Below are 27,618 nucleotides of genomic sequence, written 5' to 3'. Positions count from 1 at the left end.
CTGAACACCAAGTGGTTGGATGCCAGAAGAGTAATTTAGGGAAATACGTGCTTAACTTGTCCTTATACCTGGTATCACTCTGGATCACTGTCAAACAGGACATTAAGCTACACAGCCAATACAGCCTTCCTTATGTCCCTCTGTTAGCCCAGGACCTGTTACATCCTTCGTGTCAGCAACACCCCCTCCTCCATTCTGTGCACACACAAACACACACCCTTCACTCCAACAGACAGCTTTTGGTCTTCCAGTGTGTCCCACCTCTTCCCACCAATATGATCCCTACCCCCTACCTTTAACGGCATTGTCGTGCCAGTCCCTTAGACCCCTCTTTCCAACACTGACCCAGTATTCAGCTTCCAGCATCATTTCAATCACTCAAAGGCTCCAGATCCAAGTTAGTCCTGTTAACACCTTAGTCCCTTCTACCTCAGGCCCCACAAAGAGAACCTCAGATTCCCAAAGTCAGGTCTGGGAGATGTCAGGAAAGCGCAAAAGCAAGAAGACATGATTTAGAAGTGAAAAGTAAGCTAAATAAATCCACAAAACCAACAAGATATCTTATCTTCTGCTACTTCAAATCTGCGTTTTTTTGGTGCGGGTTGTTTTTTTTTTTCTAGCTTAAACTTTTTTTCCTAGTTGCCAGTGCCAACACCTACTCTCAGGAAGACACTTTTAAAGCTTTGTTTGCTTCATAAAATGCTAGTTCTGTTGTAAGGTGTAATGAGTACCTAAGAAATCTCTTCTATCCCTGTCAAAGACAGAACTCTATCTAAAGAAGATGTATTTTCTTAGGAAATAGCGTGAGCTTAGTCCAAAACAGGTCTATGATACAAAATTACTTCCAATAACTTAGACTATCTTTGTCTTAGAAGCTGTTGGCTTAAGGTGTCTTGTGTAAAGGGAGCAAGTGTAACATTTACAGGTTGGCATCTCATTTAACAGTTTACTTGGGCTTTGATTGCCCACAGGCTTTTCCTCCACTTCTTCCTCAAACAACCATGTTTTCAGGCAGTATATCATACACTTACAGAATGTCCTGAGTTGGAAGGGTCCCACAATGATCATCGAGTCTAACTTCTGTCCCTGCACAGGACAACACCAAAGTTCACACCACACACCATGTCTCTGAGGGTGTTGTCCAAGTGCTTCTTGAATATTGCCAGGCTTGGTGCTGTGACTGCCTCGTTGGGGAGTCTGTTCCTGGGCTCCACCACCATGTGCTAGGATTGACCAAATGCCATTGGCACATTTCTTGTGCCAGAAGGGAGGTGCAACATCCACCCAACTACCCATCTGAGCACTGTAATTTGATCATTACCATCCCAGCATTGCAGCATGTTCCTGCAGGCCTATAAGAAATTGTTTGCTACTTTTCATGCAGCATTGCTGGGCTTGGGTCTTTTTTTCTAAAAATGACTCTTTAATAGGTCTCTGATGTCCTGAAACCTAGTCAGGGATGTGTATGTTGGGAGGCAATGGAGGCAAGCAGCCACCCTGATTAATAGGATGATGATGAATCCTGTGTGTGGCCTGAGCTGTTACTTGTGCCTTTTCCATCACAATCCAAGAGCTGCCTCAGCAGAGCAGCCATCCAGGCAGGGCACTGGCAAGTCACAAGGCTCCAAAAGATACACTTTTTATGTGCAAAAACAATGGTTATTTTTAATCTGCCTCACATTTCAGGGCTATATGTAGCTTTCCCTGCAGCAGAAGGTGACACCCTGCTGGGTATCTGCTGGCTGTGGTAAGATCACACATGCTGGCCCACTCTCAGAATATTTATTAAACAAGACAAGAGTGAGGAGAGGCAGTACACGACATTTGATCTGCAGATCAAATATCAACCGCAGAGGTCACAGAGGTTGTCACAAGCTCAACATGTTTAAAAGCTTTATGGCAAGCTCTGATTGCAGACTGGTCCCTGTTCTGCATCCAGCTCTTTGGCCATATGCTGGAAAGGTAAGAAGGACATAGGCTGGGGCACTGATTTGCCACTGGCTGGACCAATGCCATCTTATTGTAAGCAACTGTGCACTCTTTCAAGTAGCTTTTTCCCAGACAATGTCTAAATATCATTTAAGGAGTAGCACAGGCCAGGGACTGCTCCCAAAGGGCAGAATGAATCACTCATTTCAAGTAAGAGTGTTTAAACATAGGCATAAACATAGGTTTAAACTTGCTATGTGTCCTCTGGACCAAAGAATGGTCTTTGACCCTTATTTACCCATAAAACATTGCCATAGAAGCTAGACTCTAGACCCAGCTGAATTTATTTTAGGATAACTGTTATAGTCCAGTGGTATTTCACAGAGAAAATTAAGACAATAAAAAAAAAAAACAAAACCCAACAGGTCTTCTTCCTCCATAGACTCACACTACACCACTAAAGTTGAAGAGGAACCAACAGGAATGACAGCGTGAAGCACACTTTTTACTTCTACAACCCTTAGAAAATAAACCGTTGACCAAGTCTGAGTCTAAGACTGGACTTAGCCACACCTAGGCTCCTCTCCAAGAAGTTTAGAAAGCAAGGGGGTCCTGTCTGAACCTCATGACTCAACGGTAGGGTTTCTCCCTAGCCACTCCTCAGACTCCTATCATTAACACAACACATGGACATCCCATCATTTTGCCATGTCCTCACCTTGGCTTCAGTAACCCAGCCTTGCTTCTGCTGTAGCTCTAGGTGTGACTTCCCATGCCCCATCAACAGCTCCTCCCATAGATAGGCAGTGTTTTCTTTCTATACACTTTATGCGGTATAAGCAAGCAGAGCAAAAACAATTTAGGATAAGGGCTGTTTGCAAATTACACACTTTGGATGTGGCTGGTTACTAAGGAAAGATAACACTGCTTTCCAGAAAGAAACAAAATCTGACTTTTTTGGCTTTCTGTGTATATTTTCACTGAAATTTTAATTTTCCAAATGACCTCCATCCAGGCTGACCTCATAGCTTCTACAAGGCTTTGAGCCCAAGATGGAATATAGATTTTAGTACTGCCTCTGCTGCACTGCAGTGGCTAGAATTAAATTATTGACTTCTTCACGTGGAAGGCTCTGGGATTTGCAAAGTATAATTACTTTATCAAGAACAGTTGCTTATACAACTTGATTGGAGCTTTAGGAAGTGGAATTCCAACATGCAAACAAAAAAATCCTGATTGGGAAAGGGTTAATGACTCTGACAAGGGCAATCCTTAGCTCCAGCCTTTGCTGGAGGACTGCAGCACCTGAGGGTAGTACTTGAAGAACACTAAGGAAATGGGAATATTGACTTTGTTGACAAAACTCCTGACTCTTGATTTCTTTATCAAGGCAGAAGTTTCTTCCGAACTGATTCATACTGTCCTGCTCTGGCCTTCTCTTATGTGTAAAGATGGGCTTTGCAATACTGCTGTAATTTTTATGAGAGAAATTCTCTCCTATAAACGATAGATAGAGAAGTTATCTCTCATTAAAAAAAAAAAGCTATTATGAAGCCTAGTGAGTCAGAGTGAGATTCAGCACTTGCCTTCTCTCCAGCCAAGTGATTTTCAAGCTAGGAAGCAGAAGCAGTTTACAGTAAAACACGTCCACTGACACTTTCTTCCTTAGCCAGCTTTGTGTTTTCATAGAATCATAGAATTTCCTGAGTTGGAAGGGACCCACAAGGATCATCAAATCCAACTCTTGTCCCTGCACAGGACAACCCCAAATTCACACCATGTCTCTGAGGGCCTTGTCTAAGTGTTTCCTGAATATTGCCAGGCTGGTGCCGTGATGCCTCCCTGGGGAGCCTGTCCCAGTGCTCCACCACCCTCTGGGGGAAGAACTTTTTCTTAATACCCAGCCTAGCCCTCCCCTGGCGCATCTTCCTGCCATTCCCTTGGGTCCTGTCACTGGTGACCAGAGAGAAGAGATTACTGACTGCCCCTCCTCCTGCCCTTGTGAGGAAGCTGTAGACCACGATGAGGTCTGCCCTCAGTCTCCTCTGCTCCAGGCTGAACAAACCAAGTGACTTTAGCTGATCATCATACAGATTCCATGCTAAACCCTTCACCAACTTCATGACCCTCCTCTGGACACTCTCTAGTAGCTTTGTATCCTTAATGTACTGTGGCGCCCAAAATTGCCCACAGTACTCAACTTTTCTTGGCTTCTTTGCATGCATTCAGACATATGCATCTGCATAACACTATGCAGAGAGCAGTTGCACTAACTACCGTTCAGTGGGATGACTCACGCACAAGTTTCTGCAAGACCAGGATGTACATTAGTAGGAATTTTAGGGCTTTACATGGCTATGTTCATTTAATTAGACATGGTGTACTTTTCTGACCAGTGTTTAACTTCTGATCAAGTTTTCTGAAGGGAAGTAAAATGTATAGTAATAAAAGAGTCTGGAGCTGTACAGGACATAAAGAAAACCTTCGAAGACATGAAATCAAGTCCACAAACATGATTTCTGAGATAGAAGTAAATTATTAATACATTTTCCCTCCATGAGTAAGCAAGCAGATGGGAAGCGATGCAGAGGCTTCAAAAGGGAAAATCATGAAGTTGTGTTCCAAAGAAAAAAGCTGCAAGATCCATTCAGATGTGTCTTGCTGGGTCATCAAACAGAGGCAGTCCAACAAGGTAGGTAAAATCCCGCTTTGTTAGATGGAGCTTTGGTTTGTCTCAGTTGTTTTTTTATCCTCTGGTCTTTCTTGGGTTTTTTTCAGGAAGAGAAGGAGCCCAGGGTGACTTCTCCCCAGCTCCTTTCCATATAAAAGGTGTAGAGCTGAATGTGCTCTAAAATGAAGAGGTTTTGCCAAGCAGCATTCACCCCGTTGCTTGGGACTCCTCTGAATTTTGCCAGACACTGTGAATGACCATTACTTTTCATGCAACAACCACAAAATATCTGTGAGCAGACTCTCTGCCGACATATACTGCCAGTTTGTGGCATCTGAGGGCTTGCTTTTCCTTGGGCTTTCACTGTTCCCTGGCACTTGAAGGGGGTACTTTAGCCCATTTCTGATGGACTGTGTTGTCCTGGGACAGCAGTTGTATGAGCAGCCATCTCTGCAGCTTCCTGACTGGTTCAGCCAGCAGATCCTTCAGTCTGCCTAAAGTACAAAGCAATGTACATTCACCTGTTAAGCAAATACCACCAGTAGTGACCTCTTCTAGCAAAGAAGTGCAAACAAGAAAGCATATGCTGTGGCAATGCTATCTATCTGAACTGAACTTTTTCGCTGTCATCCATTTATTTGTTTTAGCATGCATGTGCACAGACACTCTTTCCTTCTGATCATAATTTAAAGGTGATCTTGCCGTCTTCAACATGTCCATAGTTTGTGATATGGAAACTTCAGAGCAAAAACTTTCCCCAAACATCTCAGACTCTCTCAACAACTAAGTAAATGGAGGTTTCTCCAGAGCAAGGAATGTTCCAGCCAAGATATAATAGTCTTAAATGCTGATGAATCAGGGATGTATGGCCTGCACGCTATGTGCTCAAGATCCTGCTCACACAACCCAAGTTTCCATGTTGGTCAGGCACTAAACCAACATAGCTACATATTTTAGCCGCCTTCACTCTTGGTAGCTTGACCAGCTCAGCACTTGCCTGGGGAAGCATGAATTTGACCTTCCAGGCACATTACCTGCATACAAACCCCATCCCAACCCTCAGAGCCATATTCTGAGAGCATCCAGTAACCATCAATTACTATTTCTGGTAATTTTTGAAGCAATGTTACGCACAAAACTTTCACACATTCCAAGGGTTGAACATTTATCTTTTCCATGTGTGTGGTGGGATTCCCTGTAGTCTTCTCAATTTCTTATTCTAAGGATGCATTTCTACAAAGGGCACATCTCAAAGCAAATTCTCAATAGAAATTATTTCTTTAGGAGGTGTACTCATTCCACATAATACCGGGCAGGGATAAGATTATCTCACACCTAAGAATGTTTCTGATATAACTAAGGCAAAATAACTATTGATTCTCATGTGCAAACAGAAAAGTAAATATGACAGAGATTATTTCACTGCTTTGAAAATTCTAGGAAGTAAGAAAAATAAATGAATACAAACCAACCAGTGTGGGTTTTGTCAGATAAAATCAGTAAGGAATGATTTTTTCTTTCTGAGAGTATAAGACCATATTAAATACAATGAAAAGGTAGGTTGGTTTGTTTTGTAACAAGAAAGAAACAATAAATGCACACTTGCATCCACTGATAGTCACTCTCTGGGCAGATGTGATTGGCAGTTTTCTCCAGCTACAGACAGCAGATTGAAAGAAAACTTAGGGGAAGTAAACCAGGCAGTTTAAAGAAAAAAAACAAAACTGAGTAGCCTGAGAGCAGGAACACCAGCAACATTTATCTTTCTGAGTGGCAGAAAGTTATCAGAAGATCATTAACACCGGGAAGACAAATACACAAAGCGTAGCTTGGCAGCCATGTGCAATCCCCCTGCTTTTTTGCATTTCAGATTGTAATAATCTGGTTTGAAAAATAAATCAAAACATTTAATAACCCCAGAAGGACAAAGGGGACTGCGATTTGAATGGCAAAGATTGGATTTAAATCAGAGATCCATGACAGACAGTGGGAAACCTGGAGACACTAAACAAAAGAAAAATGCGAAAAGGGCAAGTCAGAGGAAAATTCTTTGGATACCTTCAGCAAAACACCACATAGCACAGAAAACAAGAAAAGATGAGCTTAGGCTGTTGTTATTCTTTCACCAAATAGCTAGGCTGCTTCATCACAACTTCCAGTGAAAGCATTGGCCCCACTGGCTGTGTCAGCCAAACACTGAACCCATGATCCAGGCCTTCAGTGCATCAGTACTTTTAACATTCATGCCCAGGAGACATTAAAATGGGAATAACCATCACAGAAGTCTCAGCAGTGAGCTGCAGATCTCAGGAACCAACAAGCTGGTTTCTCATTGTATTGGGTCTGGCTGAGAAGGAGTTAATTTTCCCCATAGCAGCTCTCATAGTGCTGTGCTTTGTATTGGTAGCTAGGAAGGTGTTGATAACACACCAGTGTTCTGGCTACTTCTGAGCAGCGCTCACACAGCACCAAGGCTGTCTCTCCAACATTTCCCCCTGCCAAGCAGTAGGCTGAGGGTGGGCAAGAACTTGGGAGGGGACATAACGAGGACAGCTGACCCAAACTGACCAAAGGCATATTCTGTAGGCATATGATGTCTGCTCAGCAGTAAAAGCTAGGAGAAAGGAGGAGGAAGTGGGGACATTCCTTAGTTACAGCAATTGTCTTCTGGAGCAACCACTACGCATACTGAAGCCCTGCTCCCTGGGAAGTGGCTGGACATGACCTGCTGATGGGAAGTAGAGAATAAAATCTTGGTTTTCCTTTTGCTTCCGCATGCAGCCTTCACTTTTTGTTTTATTATACTGCCTTTAACTTGACCCACGAGGGGTTTTTTTCCATCTCATTTTCTCCCCCTGCCCTGTGCAGCTGAGGAGGGGAGTAATAGAGCAGCCTGGTGGAACTGGCATCCAGCCAAAGTCAACCCACCACAGTCCTTTTTGGTGCCCAACATGGGGCATGAGGTATTCAAGGTAAGGATAGTAAATGGGAAACATAAGAGGCAAAACATGGACTGAACAATGTTAAAGAATGGAACGATCATGGGGAATTTTGGTTGTTCAGTTGTGGTGAAGGGACAAGGGGTGGATTGTGTGTAAACTGGTCACTTTCATTGGGTGTTGTGATGATGTTATTTTGATTTTGATGTGGGGAATTCTTTTGTTGATGTGAGTGAAGTTTGTAAAGACTGTGTCATGTTTGTATCATGAATGTGGATTTTAATGATAATTCTTAAATATGTGATTCACAGAATGAGGGATGAAATGTATTGGGTTTGCATAGCACAGGGGCTACAGGGGTGGCTTCCATGAGAAGATGCCAAAAGCTTACCCCATGTCCGATAAAGCCAATGCCAGCTGGGTCTAAGATGGACCTGCTGCTGGCCAAAGCCAAGCCCATCAGCAACGGTGGTAGCACCTCTGGGATAACAGATTTAAGAAGGGGAGAAAGTTGCTGCACAGCAGCAACTGCGGCTGGAGAGAGGAATGAGAACATGTGAGAGGAACAGCCCTGCAGACACCAAGGTCAGTGAAAAGGAGGGAGAGGAGGTGCTTCAGGTGCCAGTGCAGAGATTCCCCTGCAGCCCGTGGTGAAGACCATGGTGAGGCAGGCTGTGCCCCTGCAGCCCATGGAGGTTAGCGGTGGGGCAGATATCTACCTGCAGCCTGTGGAGGACCCCATGCTGGAGCAGGTGGACGTGCCCAAAGGAGGCTGTGACCCCATGGGAAGCCCATGCTGACGCAGGCTCCTGGCAGCACTTGTGGCCCCACAGGGAACCCACGCTGGAACAGTCTGTTCCTGAAAGACTGCATCCCACGGAAAGGATCCATGCTGGAGCAGTTTGTGCAGAACTGCAGTCCATGGGGAAGGACCCATGTTGGAGAAGTCCATGGAGAACTGTCTCCCATGGGAAAGACCCTGCAATAGGGCAGGGGAAGACATCAGGAAGGAAAGGGTGACAGAGACAATGTGTGATAAACTGACCGCAACTCCCAGTCCGTGTCCCCCTGTGCCACTGGAAGGAGAGGAGGTAGAGAAATTGGGAGTGAAGTTGAGCCCAGGAACAAAGGAGGTGTGAGAGAAAGGTGTTTTAAAATTTCATTTTTATTTCTCATTACTCTGATTTGATTGGCAATAAATTAAATTAATTTCCCCGAGTCGAGTCTGGTTTGCCCATGAGGGTAATTGGTGAGTGATCTCTCCCTGCCTTATCTTGATCCACGAGTCTTTCATTATTTTTTTTCTCCCCCTGTTTGGCTGAGGAGGGAGAGTGATAGAGTGGCTTGGTAGGCACCTGGTGTCCAGCCAAGGTAAACCCACCACAACCATTCTTCAAATTTTAGTGAAATCATACAGCCACACATCTTCTATGGACAATGCAAAAATGTTAATCCACTGTACCACAGTCATAGTGGGGCTCAGACTTACCCTGGGCCACATTATCTGCTGGCATAACATGGCATCACAGTCAAAAAACTCAACAGCTCATACTCTTCAGGAGGAGCTAGCTGAGAGGTTGCCAGGGAGCTAGTCCTACTTGCAGACGCACCAAAAGTAAGTCCAGCAATGCTGCTTTCATACACATTTTCAGGACAAGTGCAGTAGCTACAAGTTCTGAACCCAAAGCAAAGGCTTCCTAGCCCTGAGTTTAATTACAGAGCAACTTCTTGAGTTGGACTTTGGACTGGTGATCAGGGGCAGCAGTTGTCTTGCAGGAGATGTATTTGTCTTCCAAGATGTACAAGTGGGCAGTACGCACTATCACTCTGCCCCAGCCACCCCTCCATCTAAAGCCACAGGGAGAGAGAAAAGCACTGCACATTACTGATGTACACATCTTTGCTGCCCAGGGTGTCCAGAAAGACCAAGCAATTGAACTGGCTGATGAATGCAAGACATGCTTATGCCCTATCACAGGAACACAGGCCTGGAGAGGGATAGCTACATATAGTTACTTTCTCCCTGGGGCAACTGTGCCTGTACTCCCTATCATAGCCTTACCATATGCCTATTTAGGGCTGATAATCTTGTTCTTTCCCAGAAACACACTGCATTGTTTCTTTCCTGTCTGGCAGCTTCAGCGAAGCACTGAGGAAGCAGCCTGAATGAATGCATTTGCACATCACATAAATTCATGAAAGAAAAGGTTACGCAAATATTTCATTTCCACAGCAGCATGCTTTGACCTCAGGGCAACCTCTGTGGCTGTGCTATCTCCACTAAAGGCTTTAAGTATGCTCAGATCTGTCATGTGAGATTAATAGCCATGTAAAGGGGTTAGATTTTTGTGCTGAAATATTGCTGAAATGCATCACAGTGACTCCTCTGGCTCAGTAGGAAAGGAGTCTTGCTACATAGCCTCACTTTGGTCAATGGGATGATTTCATTCCAGTTTCTCCATGATTAAAAATTCAGGTCCCTTCTGCAGTGGTCTAACATCCAACCCCTCTAATGCATTGGGGCACCCCACTCTCAATACATAGATGTATAAGGGGAGCAACTATATTCATGTAATCAGACACCTCAGCTCATCCTGGACATTGCTCCTCAGTTGGCAATTTCTGCCACAAATTCATTGCTTGTGCTGGAACAAGAGCACTGTCATCACCTCTCATCTCTGGACTTTTCTGAGGAATTTTTCCAGAGTTGTGCTGACTGCAGTGTGACTGCCAGAAAAAATGGTCTGAAATGAGTAATGTCTTTCACAGCAGGTCAGGTCTAGATTCATATATTAAACCATGTATTAAACACTATGGGGAACAAAAGTGTTGAGCAAGACCTTGTATAATTTGAGAACAGTTATTTGGCTCAGGGCCAGCACACAGTGATAATTTTCTAGCATTAGGGACTTCCTCTGCCAGAGCTGTGATCTTTACATTTAATGGCTTTTGATGGATTTTTTTTTTCCCCCTTCTAATTTAGCCACTGCTGTTTTACTCCACACAGCCTTCTGGCGTTCTCACTGACCTGTGGTAAGAAATTCAAAATATTCATATAAAGCCTACGTGAAAAAATGAAGGAAAAACATTTTTTAATGTGCAAACATTGAGATCTCTCCCTCCGGCCTTTCATTCACCTGATTTAAAGTAGATTTCTCTCTTATCCAGCTTGATAAAGACTCTTTCTTTCTTCATCCCTCACTGTGGAGGATACATCCTTGTAGACCACTGTCCTCAGAGCCAGGGTCTCCCAGCCATTTAAACATATTTAGCATTCCTTTCCAGCTTTGGTTTATCCATTTCTTATTCAGGTGACAGTCTTGCTATTCCTCTTAATTAAAACAAGCATTTGGAGAGGCAAATGCCTCTCTGCATGTGTTATCTCTGGCACTTGATTGACTAACTAACAACTTATGCCTCAGCAAAGGACAACTCCTTCATCTTTCACAACTATGTATATCTTCCAGTATGAAGTGCATCTTCTGCTGATCCTTATGTTTGATATATCCTTGTATCTGTACAAGAACACTAGATAGGAACAACTACATGATGCAACTCATGGAGCAGATCATCCTGAATGCCATTATGCGGCACGTGCAGGACACCCAGGGGATCGGGCTCAGCCAGCATGGGTTTATGAAAGAGAGGTCCTGCCTCACTAACCTGGTACTCTTCTATGATAAGGTGACCCGCTTAGTGGATAAGGGGAAGGCTGTGGACGTTTTCTGCTTGGACTTTAGTAAGGCCTCTGACACTGTCTCCCACAGCATTCTCCTGGAGAAGGCGGCTGCTCACGGCTTGGACAAGTGCACTCTGCACTGGATTAAAACTGCCTGGATGGCCGAGCCCAGAGAGTGGTGGTGAATGGAGTCAAATCCAGTTGGCGGCTGGTCACAAGTGGTGTTCCCCAGGGCTCAATGTTGGGGCTGGTCCTGTTCAATATCTTCATCGATGATCTGGATGAGGGGATCGAGTGCACCCTCAGTAAGTTTGCAGATGACACCAAGCTGGGTGGAAGTGTTGATCTGCTGGAGGGCAGGAAGGGCCTACAGAGGGACCCGGACAGGCTGGATCAATGGGCTGGGGCCAACGGTATGAGAGTCAACAAAGCCAAGTGCCGGGTCCTGCACTTGGGTCACAACAACCCCATGCAATGCTGCAGATTGAGGAGGAGTGGCTGGAGAGTTGCGTGGAGGAAAAGGACCTGGGGGCAGTGGTTGACAGCCACCTGAACATGAGCCAGCAGTGTGCCCAGGTGGCCAAGAAGGCCTACAGCATCCTGGCTTGTATCAGCAATAGTGTGGCCAGCAGGAGTAGGGCAGGGATCGTGACCCTGTGCTCGGCACTGGTGAGGCCACACCTCAAATCCTGTTTTCAGTTTTGGGCCTGGCAGTACAAGAAGGACATTGAGTTGCTGGAGTGTGTCCAGAGAAGGGCAATGAAGTTGATGAAGGGTCTGGAGAACAAGTCTTATGAGGAGCGACTGAGGGAGCTGGGGTAGTTTAGTCTGGAGAAGAGGAGGCTGAGGGGAGACCTCCTTGCTCTCTCCAACTCCCTGAAAGGAGGTTGCAGTGAGGTGGGTGTTTTTCTCCTCTCCCAAGTTACTAGTGATAGGATGAGAGGAAATGGCCTCAAGCTGCATCAGGGGAAGTTTAAGTTGGATATTAGGAAAATTTTCTTCACTAAAAGAGTGGTCAGTAATTGGAACAGGCTGCCCTGGGAAGTGGTTGAGTCACCATCCCTGGAGGTATTTAAAAGAAGGGTAGACATGGTGCTTGAGGATACGGTTTAGTGGTGGACTTGGCAGTGATAGGTTAGCGGTTGGACTCAATTGTCTTAAGGGTCTTTTCCAACCTTAAAGATTCTATGATTCTATGATTCTACGCTATGAGTATAGCTCATTATGGTATGTGAGGTTTGTGTTTAGGAATGATTTCTGAACAACTTTGGGAAAAGAATACATCATGGTTGACCTGCAAAAGTTTTCTCCGGTGAAGCAATATTTTTTGTCATCCTGCTGTCCTTCCCTGCACCTTCTGCAGTGCATCCGCCTTGCCAGTGCACAAAGTTGCCAGAATCATAACAAAGCTGAAGTCAGAAAGGGTGTCAAGAAATCCTCTTGTCCAAACCCCTGCTCAAGAAAGGGCTTCGAGATTAGATCTGATTATTGGGGGCCTTGTCCTATACATTTTATTAATATCACCAGGGATGGAAACAGTACAGCCTTTCTGGGCAACCTGTTTCAGTGTTTCAGATAGCATTGATAGCAAGGAAATTTTGGCAATAGACATTCATCCCAGTCTTCTTTAAACATTGGATTACCACATTCTGGAACAAATTTTGGATAAGCACCTACCAGCCTGGACTTGACTGGCGTTGTATCTCTGTTCTTTGTGTCTCATTACCAATACCTCAAACTAGTTCTTCTCAAGAGTTTTGGCTCCAGGGACTGTGACTGCTTTCAAATTGATTGCCCATGGTCACTTCTTGTTCAGATCCAGTTTCAGAATATTTACTGTGGCCTTATGGGTGACAATCTAGAAATCACTTCCTTCAGCCTTCCTACCCCTTGATGCAAACTTTTTATTAGTGCCATAGAAAATAAAAGTCAATAGATCAAGCCATCTGAAGACACATCCCACTGTTCTTTCTATCTGGAAAACTGGGAAAATGGAGAAAGTTTTGATACCTTCTTGCCTTTTTTTTTTAATCCTTCTTTATCAAGACTTGAAAAATATCCTGTTTTCAGGTTTCCAGATGGCCCGAGCTCTATGATTATTTATTGTGTGGACATGAGGAGGCTGGTTGGCAGTAAACAAAGGTCCACAAATTTTCAAAGGAATTCATACCACTTGTTGAAAAACTAATTAAGTATCATACAGACTAGATGCATGCTACAGTGATTGCAAATGCTTTGTGTCTCAAGTGCTATCTTAGCACAGACATCAACTTTATAATTTTAATTTCCTTACACTCACCCTCTCTTCAGTTCCGCCCGAGTGATTTGTTTGGGCTTTTCAAGTGGTATAAATTAGCATAAATTGAAATGTCAATATCAGGCAAGAGAAAAAAAAATTTTAAAACCGCCAGAACAACAAATAAAACCAAACCAAAAACTCAAAAACTAATCACTGTTGGGAAAACTATGTCTCTTTTTTCAGTTTCCTGAAGAGTCCTTATTTTTAACTAAGGAAGCATTGCCACTTTAAAATGCTATGACCTCAAGCAGTTTAGTTAGTCTCATAAAACAGAAGGAAGCGCAGGTCATGTCTTAGAAGGCTCTTGCTGGTTTGCCATTCTGAGTTTCCCATTCTTATAGTACAAGAGTGGATAAATCTCATGATTTATAAGGCTAGGATAGATGTCAACAGACATCACAGAGCCTTGCTGGGTGATGGGTGTCCTGAGTGCAGATGATGGGCTATGTCTGACCCAGCAACCTCATGTCAGTAGCTGAACAACCACTTTGCAATAGCTGTGTGACATGACTGCCCATGTTTGACTTGGTCAATCACAGGATCTGCTAGAAACAGACATCATCCCAATTTAGTAGCACAGCAGCCTGCCTGCTATTAGACAAGTCTCATCCCAGAGGAAGGGAGGAGAATATATCTCTGAGATTTATGCAGAAGACATTCATGCAGTCTTAAAGGACTGACTACTGCTTTCATTCCATACAGAGGATATAGATTTCATACAGATGGTATCACATTGGGCAGAAGCAGAATATAGGAAATTACCTTTCTTATGAGCAACTCATTGCTCTGAATACAGACAAGAGGCTAGACACTGAAGAAACCCGAGAGAAAAAGGTGATCCCTAACACAGTAAACTTTCCAGCTAAGGTGACAGGGATTAGACATACAGAGGATGGTGATGTGCTAGATGACACCGTTTTACAGGAAGCTTTTTAAAAGCCAGGGTTCAGTAAGCCAGTGCCATTTCTGCTTCACTTTGTCCATTCTATGGTCTTTAGGGAATCCTTCATTTATTGTCACCATCTCTGATATGGAATCAAATCTAGTAGCAACCATTTGAGAAGTCATAAGCACTCAGTTGAGAAGCAAAGGTGCTTTGTCTTTAACCATATCTGTAAGAGAAAGAGGATGACTTTCTTCACTGTTCATCAAATAACTGAGTATCATTTGATGAAAAGTGCTAAATAAGAACCAAATGTCCCAATGTATGGTGATGGCTGTATTAATGAACTATATAAACAGGAGCAGCAAGGAAACAAACTGAGTGTCTAGAATCAGTTTTCATTTCAAAGTGCAATCACTTCACATCAGCTGCCACGCTTTGTAGATGACTTTTGCAGCCTGGATGCTGTAACCAACTCATTCTGACTCATTATCTTCCTGCCCACAATTCATTGCGCCCACCTCCCGTCCTTCATCAAGTGCTGAGACCATAAACTCACATGCCCTTGCACACGGGGGTTGCAAGTGCTAATCTTTGATTATATGCAGCCTAGATTTTCTCTCTTGCTGTTATTCCATGCCAAAGGGAGAAGCAGATTTCCAGAGGTAGCAGGAATCAAACATTTCAGAGGTGGGAGCTCCATTATTTCCATACTGCAGGTGTATTACTGCTGCTCGAGGATCATTACTTCCTTTGCCTTCAAGGAAATGGGAGACCTTGAAAGGATCAATAAGTACATTATTACTCTTGTTCAATTACATTCGTGCCTGATTCTGAGCCATCTGAAGGAAGCTATTTATTGGATTCAGCTTTCATGGGCTCGTTGCCATACAGCCAGGCACCTAAGCTCTCTGGTGGTACCGGCCATCCCCTCCTTGTACAAGTTACACTACAATATATTGTAGTATACAATACACTACAAGGTACAATACATTAGGGATGAGGTGCAAAGACGGTAAAAATGCTGAACATTCTTTTGGACTACCTATGAGATCTCCAATTGCTCAGCTGTAGAATTGCAGCAGAGTTTAGGGCAAGAGATATTTCATTGCTTATTAGTCACTTTGTTCAGTACAAAGTTTTTCCTCTAGCTCTTTTTAGAAAGGGAAGTATTCCCCTTTCCTTAGGGAAACTGTTAAACTTCTTTGTGTGTGTATGCCTTACTTTTATGCCATTAAAAAAAAAAAAAAAAGAGAAAAATCTGGAACCAGCTGTGTTAGATTCTGTGCCTATACAAGTAAAACTTCTCAAAATAGGAAACCCATTCATTTTCCAAGCTTACTGCACAAAGGGGAAAGACATCTCCCCAAACTACTTGCCTGCACGTTGGTGACACTAAGCCCAAAGACCACATCCTCATCTCAGTTAAATTGGCATCAACCTGTTCATTTTCCTGCATTGCCCAGCTAACTTCCAATTTGCAGCTGCAATACTATAACCCTTTGCAATCCCTTCTGCCATTAGTGCAGGCACTTGAGGCAAGACAGGTGACAAGACATAGCTTCATTTTTCTTTTGGAAAAAGAGATTTTATGATGATCTGCAACCCTTTGCCCTGCTAGAACCATTCCTGGAGGAATTCTCTAGACATTAGTTTCAGTCTGAAAGTCCTCAGAGTTTGAAATGGAAACGAGAGGGTTATTTTAACAGAGGACAATTAACTATTGGAGCTTATTACGGTGGGATGAAGGAAAAATCTCCACTGCTTGAGCCCCTTAATCAAAGTTGGTTATCCTTCTAAAAAGAGTGGTTATAAATCATTAAGAGGCAATCTGAATGAGATTATAAAACCATGCAGAGTATCCACCTAAGACATCTTTCTCCATATGCCGAGCCTTTGTATCTGTTTATTCTCTTGGTGGATTTAACGTACAGAGCACTAATCCATCACACCGTCTGAGCTTTACAAATAAGTGAATCCTTACAAACTTTTGCTTAACACAAGATTTGTTTTATGGTATCAGTGCCAATCTGGAGGCTTTCAACAAAACTTCTGTAGGCACGGGTGCGTTTTACTTTTAAGTAAAAACTCAGAAATCAGCAGGATATAATCAAGCTGAAGTGCAGAGAGGGACAAATGCTGCCAGTGTCATGTTATGCCCTCCAGTTCATTCTTCTCTCAGTCTTTTCCCACTCTGGATTTTCACACTGTCAAGAGACTAGTGCTTCATCGCAGCATCTCGGGGAGAGGTGCCCTAAGAATATCTTTGCTGGATAGACAAAGGGAGAATTTCCACTTCAGGCAAAGAAACCGTTAGAGGGATTTTCTAAAGCATCCTTATGAACTGAGGTAAAACTGCCATTGACATTGAAGGAACTACTTTCCTTTTCTCTTCCTGTTCAGATATATTTACCCAAGATGTGATCTTCAGAACAACACATGGAAATGGAATCAGTCTTCACCTCCTAGGATCATACAAGGTTTTATAGCCCAGGTACTCCAGGCTATGGCAAGGACTCAAGGCAATGGAAATGTCCTTGATCTCTCCTGCTTTCTTCCTGAAGAATGTCATAATTCCCTAGGTTTTTGGCACTAAAAGTATTAAATTTGTGAGAAGATGTTGGGAAATGTTTGGAAGTGGAAGGATCTAGACTGAATACTCTTACCCCATTTCTGCACCAGCTTTCTATTACATGGCTAGACCCAATAGTTTAGTGGGCCACTCCTGGCCTATGTTAAGCAAAAATCTAAGAAGGCCCAATGCAGTACCATGGGAGACTCAAATATCCCAAAATGCAGACCAGTTGCAATTCATAATGAAACCTCAGTGTTTCTTTCTTCCTCAGAGGAGTACAGAGACCTGTTGCCCAGCTGTTGACACTGAAGCAGAGGCCTCCAGAGGCTGTGAGATACTGACATCCATAGCTGTCCATCCAGCGTGCCACTCGGGGGGTGCTGGCAGGCAACCTGCAAGTAGAGCAGGCCCGTGAGCAATTTGCTGTATGGAAAAAAAAACAAAACCAACACCCACACCAAAACCTTCCTCAGGATGTTGCAAATGACACAGATCAGCAATTCCAATAGCAGGTGTGTTTTTCTCAGCATTTTCTCCACCACTTTTCTTTACAAGTTCAATATTTCCTCAGCTGTGCTGTATTTCTTGGTTCCCAGAGACTCATTGCTGCCTGTCAGGCAGAGGGCTGTTTCAAGCTGTATCCTGTCCCGCTGCAGGAAAAATCCTGACTAACCTAAATTTTGGCTAAAACTAAATTTCCTTTGAGACATCTCTCCCTGGCTGTTCAGTTTAGTAACTATGTGATTTTCTGGACAATCTCATGTTTTACAAATAGCAAAAATTACCTCTTAGTAGAGAATGAACAAGGAGAAAGCTATTCTTGACTGCGTGAGAATTGCAGCCTTTAGCTAACACAGTTTAAATTTACAGATGGTGCTTTGAAGGAACAGCTTGGAACAGGGCCTATCTTCCCTCTGCACAACAAAGACCCATTGCAGCTTAGGAGCAACACTCAATAAATGTGTTAATTAATCCATTTTCTTTAGGAATATATCAGAGAGAATGGTTCCCAGACAATTCAGCTGGACAACCGTTTCTGAGACATAAGAATCAGATGTGATTGACTGGATTAAAGAAGAAAAGGGGCACAGACACACACAGTTCCTGCAAACTGCTGCCTAGATTTACCCTTCCCATTTCAAAACACTGCTCTAAAATACCTCTCCGGGGCAGGTTCTTTTGACGGGGAAAGATTTATGGTAGCACTTTCCCACAGCACATACCCATTTCACTCCAAAGTACCTCCAGTCCTGAGCAGTCATAAAAAGTAAATTACATTTATTAAATCCCTTGATCCCACCTTTAAGGACTGCCAGTAGCAGCATTTTCATAAAAGGAAATGTCTCTCTTAGCTCCAAATCTTTCCATTTCTGTTGGAATTTAAAGTGGGCAATAATTTCTTAAGAAAAGATTTCTGCCCATGGATGACATTTGTGTTAGTCATGGTTAATAATTAATAAAATGTTGAACACACCATGCTATTTTTCAAACTCTTCAAAGACTAGATACTAGATGAATATCATATGAGCAAGATTTCAATTTACTGACTGTTCATTCCCATTGCTCCAGAGACTGTGAACTTTCAAATTGCTTTGTGTTTTGGGAGGATTCTTAGATGGATTCCTATCAGAGGAGAGGCAATGTTGAAGGAGATAAAGTCCCTCTTGGAAGAGGACGGGTGAAGGTGCCAGTCACACACAACACAAACCCTGCACGTTGGCTTCACAGTACTTCTTGGCCATTTGTCTACAGCCTTGGAAGGACTCAAGAACACCTGTACAGGCCTAGATCAGAACTCCTGGTGTCCTAGCCCAGGGTAGTTAAAGAGGAGTATAAGGACAGGTCATAGAGAAAAATGTTCTTCTCTGATATACCCTCCCATCATCTGCTTTGGCAACTACGCTGATTTTAGGAACTTCCCTACTTTAAGATAGGACCCAAGTCACTGTTGACGTGACCTATATGTTTAATAGCAGAAAAATCCAAGAAACTAATGTGCTTGCTTGGATGAGTGCCTCTAGCATACCAGTCCTGTGGGAAGCAGTGGATATCAGTGGAAGGATAGGACACCGGGAAGGTGTTCTGCTCCTCATTGTTCCCCACTCTGTGTAAAGACATCGTCAGTCCCTCATTTCACCAATTCATCACTTTCCATGACAAGTAGATCTACTTTATGAATAGCTAGGTAATAAGCCTAAGTCAGACCACTGGTTTCTTGCTCGAGCACCTTGAAACTGTTGTGCATCCTCATCTCTTGCAAGTGGGAACAGGGTTCTGAGTGACCACCCCACTGCAACTCCTCTTCTCCAAGTGGAGGGAAGACTGTGAGATTGCATTGTCACAATGACAGATTCACCACGCAGTGAAGCAGCTTCCAGGAGCTGTGCTCAATATTAATTATAAAGTCCTACAAGAACCTCTGGTCCATTAGGATTGATAGCATCCCACCTTCCTACTGAAAAAATCTGATGAGACCAATTCCTACTAGTGCTCTCTGCTCATTCCTGGTGTCACAAATGCTGGTTCTGCTTTTAGACCTCATCATTGTCTTTAAAGGCCTTAGCAAAATGAATCAGACTACCTCAGCAAGCCCATTTTTCTACTGCAGAGCTGCAACAGCTGTAGTTCACAGAGGTGCAAGGGCTGAGTCTTTGCCAGGATGATGGATAGTTATTGACTCTAGAATTCCCTGAAAGTAGTTGTATGATGCAATTCTTGTCCAGCAATGGCAGTACATTTACCAACAGTGATGCAAAGAGACTTACACTTCAAATTTATCCAGGAAAACTACTGTCATCACAGATAAATTAGTTTAGGTTATCAAAAGAAGGCAAAAGAAGAGGAGTAGACTGTGAACAACAGTCCTTCATCCTCTGTGTGTTGCCACAACACTGTGATGATGAATGAAAGGATTATTAACAATGTATATATAAGCAGAAAACCTGTCTCCAGTTCTTAAATTTTACCTGTTTTTAAATTAAATTACTCACTAGAATACAGTCACCTCCAAATAAAGAGAAGTGTTAGATTTTTGGACACTTACATAAGAATACGCATAGACACACGAGAACATGACCATACAGCCTTGAAGACAAGGAATGAAGGACACCACCCAGCTGTGGGATTTTTTTTTTGTTTTTTATTTGCTTGTTTGGTTTTGGACAGTGTTACTGAAATTTGACCAGCAGTCATTGTTGACATGCCAGCATTTGCAAAAAGACTGCAAAGTCTTTTTCAGGTCTCTTCCAAAATCAAGTCTGGCCCGATAGGCGGTGCCTGTACTTACACACAGTGGTATGGATTTAGCTGTGACTCCAGGAGGAGAATGCTGTAGGGGCTGAAAGGTTGAAGCTGCAGTGATTTACTGAGGGAAAACCCCTTAGATCATTTATCTCTGAATTTACTGTGCACAAGGGAATATCAAGAGTGTTGTTATATTACTGAGGTCCTAACCCATTTAATTTCTGACTAAGCAAGAAAAAGAGAAAAAAAAAAGGTTTTAGAAATTAATGAGTATTAGATGAAACCTTAGTTTTAACAGTCTCCCTCTTTTCATTTACCTGCTTTAATCTTCAGATATAAAGAGTCTCTGCTTTAAAAATATTTCGGTGTTTTTATGGGAAGATCACAGAATTGTTACAGTTAGCAAGGAAATCACCTACTCCAACCCTCCGATCAAAACAGGGCCAGCTAGAGGAGTTTGCTTAGCCGAGTTTTTAATATCTCCAAGGATGGAGGCATAGAACCTCTCTGGGAAACCTGCTCCACTCTTCCACCACCCTCAGAATAAAAAAAAAAAAGGAAATTTAAAAAGTGCATTCTTATGTTTAAATTGAATTTCCTGTATTTCAGTTTCTGGTTGTTGTGACTTGTCTTGACACTGGACACCACTGAGAAACATCTGGCTTCGCCTCCTTCACCTCCTCACATCAGGTATTTATACACGTGGATAAGATCCTCCTGAGCCTTCTCTTCTCCATGCTGAACAGTCCCAGCTCTCTCAGCCTGTCCTTATATGTCAGAACATCCCATCCTTTATTCTTCTCCAGTATGACCATATTAAGATAGTTGTGAGTTGCTACCAATGATTCCAAACCCCACCTGCTAGAAGACAAGCCTAAGAGCCAGTCAGGGAGGAAGAGAGGATAGAAAGCAAAGAGAATGCTGCTTCAGTCTTTACGTCTTTTTCTTTGGCAGCTTCCCTATTGGGAAATTGCAAGCACAACACATGGTCTTGGAAGACATTAAGATAGCACACGGCATGCCAGAAAAAGGAAGGCACCTAAGATCATAGAATCATAGAATGTCTCAGGATGGAAGGGACCTATACAGATCATTGAATGCAATGGTTAAACCAAGCTTGTAGAGGCTGTGGTCAGCATGGAAAAGACAGAAAGGATGAGACTGAAGGACAAGTAAGGCAGGCACTCTGCACAGTGTCTCCAGTAACATAGTGGTATAGCCAACAGGGTTCATGCAAGGACCAGACACTGAAAGCACTGGTGAAGTACTGTGGGTGGTCAGTATGACAGTAAGATAAATTAAAAAGTGTGTAAAGTAGCAGGGCTTAAACTTTAAGGACTTCCTCCATGAGTAATGGCAGCAGACATGAGCTTGCTACTGCATAATTTCTTTACAGCACAAAAGCTTATTTCCCCCGGATGCCTGCTTTTCTCACAAAGCCAGATGTGCTTTTACCTCTTGACCTGGCTGTCTTTCCTTGAGCCCTGAGAAAAAACAGTCCACAGTCAATAAAGATCCAGCATCCTCTCCGGAAAGCGTGGAGATAAATTTGCAAAATGGTGTGGTGGGATCGTATGCAAGTGAAATGTACGCACCATTTCTAGGACATCAGATTAGATGCTTTCATAGCATTCAGTTGGCTGAATGCTTCATTTTTTCCCCCTTTTAATTTTTTTTTTATTAATACCCATATTTCTCATGGACTAACAGATTATCTTCAGGTAGGTGCCCGTCATTGGTCTACATGTTTTCTCTCATTAGCAAGTCAACACTGAGACTGATGTCTGGGGTTCCTACCAAACTTCCCTCTCTTCTAGTTGAGCAAAATAGTCTCTAACATTTAGATACAGAGGATTCATTTTTCTTTTTGGTATCTCTGTGACTTTTTTTCCCCACAAGTTCAACAATTCCAAAAGAATTTGAAATACTCTGAAGTATTATGTATGAAATAAGGTGGGCAAGCCACAACATCTCTTGCTGGGAATCCAAGATCAAGTCCTTGTGGCAGAGGGTTCTTGCACACAATCTATTGCTGGTGAAGAGTCCTGCTGTTGGTGGCTGTAGTTGCTGTGGATTTGGGAAAAGCTCTGTGTTTGATGTAGCTGAAAACAGGTTCTTGGAGGAAGTTTGATTCTCCAGGCATCGGCGTCTGAGTTTTAACACCAAAATGCATTTTGTAAATTTTGTCTGTACAATAACTTTGAAGCTATTACTTCAGAGAAATAGTGAGAGAAAACCCTGGGTTTGTGTCCATTTCCTTGAAAACAAGTTAAGGTAAAAATAGCGAAAGTTTCTGGTGATCTCTTTTCCGAACATCTTCCTACTTGTAGAACCATCACCTGGTCTTTAATAATCACAAATAATTTTGAAAAGGTGACCTGGTAGAAAAGCATCCTGCATCATTCCTGTGCTTTTAATTAACAGACAGAGCTAAAATACCCTGAGGTCATTTATGCCTGTTCTTCAGCTGAACAAAAACATTGACTAACGTAACAATATTTGTCTTCTTTTGGATCCCTGGTTCAAAATTATAGCAAAATACATCAAAACACAATGTGAGGGTATGAGATATCTGTTACTGCAATTACACACAGCAGCCACGTTAATTAGTCATCTCAGCATAGGTGGTGACGAGGTGAGATTTTAAATTCAAACTGCCTGGGTCACAACTGTAACAAAGCCAGAATATAAGCCAAAAAGACTTGTGGGAAAGAGATAATATTTTAACTATCTCTATTTTGGAAATGTTCATTAATTGTGAAATGCCATAGGAGTTAAGAAAACATTTTGTCTACTAAAACTGATTGAGTGTTGTTTCTCGTAGAGAGGAAATACTTGCCTGTTGCTATATTTTGTTTCTTCAGAAAAATTTTATCCCCAGAGACTATGCCAGGATTCAAGCCCTCTTGAACCATTGCTACTAGCCATAAGCCTGAATATTTTGTTTTGCTTGTTAAGGAATAAACTTGTTATTTTGTCCCAGTTAGTTAAATTAATTTGCTTTCTGCACTGATCCCCAAAGCCCAGGAGAAAACAAAATATCAGCACTCATTTATTAGATAAAAACGATCAGAACCGAAACCTGGAATTTTAGCAAGAGATTTTCTTGTTTTTGCAAAAATAAAAGGAAGCCAACTGACTTACCAATACCCTGGCTTTCGGTTGCTTTGTAAAAACATCAGTTTGTGAATAGTTCAAGAATGTTTGCCTTTATCACAGGTGCAGGACAAACAACCTAACCTGCCACAGTTTGATTCTTTTTCCTGTAAGCATCCATCACCCCTTGACAGCTCAAAAGTTTTGAATTTTTTAAACTGTTTTTGGAAGGTGTGAACGATTGGGTTTCATTTTCTGGGTACACACCAAAAACATGGTTTTTGAGAGCTTATGAAAGGAGTAATAGCGGTTGTGGCAACTTTGTCGTCCTCCGCCTTTCGAGCCTCTGCTTTTCTTCTCCACCTCCTCTCCTTCACCACAGCCAAACAAAGGTACATGTCCCCACACACCACCTGTGCCATTGCCACAGCTCTGCTGCCTTTATTGCTGCGGAAAACAGGTTGTCTGCTACCATTCAGAGATATGTGGGCTATATATGGGATATATGAAGGCTCAGAGCTGTGGCAGTTCCCCAGAATAGATCCCAATTTCTCACTGCTGTGGTGGATCAGCAAATCCAGCTCTCCAGAGCTTTCCATCTCAAATCTCCATCCCATTGTGCAATGCTTTTTGCTCCTCTTTTCCCACAGTAGGAGCAGCTCAGCTCCAGCCCCCGATCAATTCTGCCTCTTGCTAAGAAGTTTTGAGTAGACTTTGATGCCAGAAATGGCATAGAAATTAAGACACTGTCAAAACTGATAAAAGCCCCATGCCAGCCCTTAAGGAAGCCCACGGAGGGGATGCAATTGCCAGTTCTGCCACATGTTTGCAAACACTGGAAAGGAAGGGGCCTGGCTGCCAGGGTACCTGGTTGGGCTTTGTAAGTCAAATAAGTGCAGCTAGAGAGCCTTCTCTGAGCTGGGAGCAGGTCTGCAGCCTTCAACAGCAGAAGGCAGTCTGTCACAGGAAAGGTGGATCTATGCAACGCTGCCTTGACATGTGCAAACCCCACTTTCAGCAGCCGATCTCTGCACACTCACCTCCCTCTGCCTCCTGCATGTCTCGGAGCTCTGCTTGCCTTGAGCATTAAACTTGAGATCTATGCAACCTTAACAGAGTGGAAAAATAGTTAAGAATTGGTCATTCCAGTTTGCACTTTTTGTTTTGGGGGGAGCAGGGAGTTAGAGGGGAATTAGCTGGTGATGTTGTTATTTTGGTCAAGGTAAAACATGTTCCAAATATGAATTATAACAGAATTATAAAGTAACTGGTGCCTACCTCTTCCTTCTTGCAGAGATCTGGGACACTATTTCTCCCTAAGTGGATGGAAAGCTGCAGAGAGATTAATTTTTGCAGGAAACACAGATCTAATGAATGCCACTAAAGGCAGTCACTGGCTCCCTTCTGCTCTCCATCCCTAAATATTTCACCTCTTCATCTAATGGTTTTTTGGAGCAACTGGGCTGATTTATCTTTGTCACAGAGTGAACTGGCCTTTTACAAAGATTTATCCTGCCTTCACTTTTCAGGAGGCTCAGTTCTCCTTTCCAGATCAAGTGCTCATGTCACATAAAAAACCAGACTTGCTGGGACACAAAGAGCAAAAGGCCATCAGGGAAAACAAGCAACGTCCACTGGGACCATCGCAGCTTGTGCTTAGCTGACTTCTCTAGGAAAAAATACATTTTCTAGAGTGAAGGAACCAAAATAGTACAACTACCAAGAAGTTGCATGGTAAGGAGACATTCTGGTGCGTGAAATTCCCCTACCTCCAAAGGGCTTTTTTTTAAGGTACCCTCAAGCACTATGTGCAAAGACAGAAAAGGGTAAGAGACAGGAATGCAATAAAGGATTTGTTATGTCAAACTCGATGTGTAAATTGAACCCCTCAAATCATTCAGTGTCACAGCATGAGTCGAAAAAGTGGGAACGTGAGGGTGCGGATTTTTTGTTTTCTGGATTTATATTTTTTTTTAGTATTTTGTGCTGCACATACAAAACATGCAGAGACTGGCAAAACACGCACAGGCTGGACTTGGAAGAATCTAACTGATGGGATTATTCCTCACAGAAATTTCAAACAATTCAGGCTGTTTGGGGCTCATATTGGCTATGGCTGGAGGAGAATGCACACAAGTTATTCTGTATAATTTTGCGCTAGGGTTAAAAAAAGAAAAAAGACACAGAACACCCATCCTTCTTTGTTTGCTGTATTAACAATTTTTCTTTTGCTATTCCATAATATTAAGTAAACTTCTGTGATTCTACCTTAGAGATATCTAGAGGGAATGGTACCCCAGAAATTATTTCCTGAGACAATATCTAACCATTTCAGTAGGAATTTCATATGAACAACATGTGTCAGTGAAAAGCTTGTTTTCTAGTGGCTTTCAGTGGTAAGGCTAGGGTGGAGGGGGTTTAGCAATATCTTACAGTGGTATTCTTGAAACCCTCTATAAAACACCAAACTCTCATAAGACAGCTGATCACCTTGGCCTGAAAAAGCCAAACTTTAGTTGTCTCTTTTGGCTGGTTTTATTTATAATCATAACTAATCTAAATTTTTCCCTTTCTATAAATTGAAAGTCATAAAAATTCTTCTCACTCCTTTGTTTCATCTTGTTGGTCTAGATAAGGGCTACTTTATAAAGCATTCTGTGCCTGTGTATTTACATATAGCTTAACATAATGAGCCACTAATCTTATTTGAGGCCTCCAAGCGGTATTGAAATATAGATTGTTATTAATAATGATAGCATTTACATATTACTGTGGCTGAAACGGTAGTCCTTCCCTCCCTGCTTGCAAATGCTGCAGAAGAATATGTCAGCTGAATTTCAAATGAGTATGTCAGGAAAACAATATCACCCACAACAGAAACTCCATGCTTTACTAAACATGTTCCTTCTTTGAATGAATCCTGGCAGTGCAGATTCCTAAACGAAAAAAGAAAGAAAAGAAAAAAAAAGAAGAAAACATTCCATGTTGGAAACTTCAGACCAGGGTTGAAGCTGAATCGAGCTGATACAGGACCTTTGGTGTCTCACCATCTTTTGCTGCTAAGTGAGGGAAAGGCTGTTCACAAAGATCCTTGATCCCAAGAGGCAGGACCCACATCATGGGCAGCTGACCTGGGAAAGCTGCTATGAGTCCCTTCCCAAAGTTGTGCAACTCTGTTGGCCACAAAGATGCCGCTTTTCAGGTGTGCCAGCTTTAAAACAAGTTGGGAATATTTATCACACAACAATTTTCCACCTGTAAATGGCAGTTCATGGAAACAGAGACATTGTCCTGAAACATGTTGATTTCAGTGAAATTTCTGACAGGAAAATTGAAGAAACAGGGATTGTTTTGACTTTCTCGTTTCACTCTGATGTTGAAATGTTTTGTATCAGTAAAGCAGAGAGGTTTTGTTTTGACTTTCTTACTCTGTTTTATTTCACCTTAATTTGATATTATGATCCTTTCAGTACTGTGCTTATATATTTGCCTGTTATAGTAACAGTTCCTCGGGCCATCTGAAAATATACTGAGATGATAGAAAATGAGTGTATTTCGTATTTTCTCTGAATAGTATTGATTACTTCACATCATAATGTTTGTACAATCACTGATGGTTTTGATGGCTTTTTTTTTTTCATTTCACGTAAGTTTCATTTTGCCGCAAAAGCAATTTTCAAAATGGCAGCTTTTCCCACAGAAGGGAACGTTTATTTACCATTAAAACTAATGTGCTACACTAACAGTGTCTAATCACATTCAGCTGCCAGGATATTTAATTTGCCCACTGCGTGGCCGTGGCTGCCCTTTTCCTTGCTGATCTACAAAGCCTCATTGTACAACCTTCCCCTTGCATTGGAATAAGTCATCTGGCCTCCTTGCTTAGAAAATCAGGTACTATTTCTCTACAGCGTCCACAGAAAGCAGTTTTTGACTCCTAGTCCAATGCAATGGAAAACCATGGCAGCAGTCAGGCTAACTTTCACTTTAATTCTTGCAAGGATGTGAAAGCAATCTAGGAATATCACCAGAAGGTTGATCAACCTTGCTCTGAACAACGTCCTCATGGGGTTAGTGGACAGTGGCAATATATCTCCAGCAGTCTCACCCCAGTGTGTTTATCTCATGTTACCTCTCTGCCCAACCAAATCTCAAAAATCAGAGCTGGAGAAGGCCTGTACAGTTAATGTAATGGGAACAGGATCTTTGCTGAAGGTTTACCTTTGGTATCTGATTCCTGGAAGTTAGGAAAGGCAGCCTAAGTCTCCACCTGGAAGTCTAAAGACTAACCTAACATGCTAAGC

The sequence above is a fragment of the Phalacrocorax aristotelis genome, chromosome 2 (genome assembly GCF_949628215.1).
Source record: "Phalacrocorax aristotelis chromosome 2, bGulAri2.1, whole genome shotgun sequence".
In the NCBI taxonomy this organism is placed as follows: Eukaryota; Metazoa; Chordata; class Aves; order Suliformes; family Phalacrocoracidae; genus Phalacrocorax; species Phalacrocorax aristotelis.
The sequence above is the reverse complement of the archived record's forward strand: the minus strand, read 5'-3'. Positions refer to the sequence as shown.